The following is a 244-nucleotide window of genomic DNA, read 5'->3' on the forward strand; positions in this document are numbered from 1 at the left end:
GTCGAACATAGGATAATGTAAACGTTAGGCCTTTTTGGAAGCGAAACTGTTTCGAAGTTTGTTTATAGTGAACGGAAAGGCGAAGATAATAGACGTGCCTGCACCTGGCCTCACGTGTTTCTTGTCCATGGGTGACGAGGCCTCCCATTGGCTGCCTCGGATGAGTCCATCCAGAGGCGCCCGCCTATTGGTTCGCCAAAAGTCGCGTGTATGGTTGAGGTTACTGGGGAGAATGCGTGTGGTG

At 51.2% G+C, this 244-nt stretch overlaps 1 protein-coding gene across 1 annotated transcript in view; it reads left to right on the forward strand.

The window, feature by feature from the left end:
• Positions 1-244, forward strand: part of LOC119588567 (mitochondrial glycine transporter A-like) — a gene marked incomplete in the record, with an annotated part of 18,729 nt that overhangs the window by 7,297 nt on the left and 11,188 nt on the right.

The sequence above is a fragment of the Penaeus monodon genome, chromosome 24, assembly GCF_015228065.2.
Source record: "Penaeus monodon isolate SGIC_2016 chromosome 24, NSTDA_Pmon_1, whole genome shotgun sequence".
In the NCBI taxonomy this organism is placed as follows: domain Eukaryota; kingdom Metazoa; phylum Arthropoda; class Malacostraca; order Decapoda; family Penaeidae; genus Penaeus; species Penaeus monodon.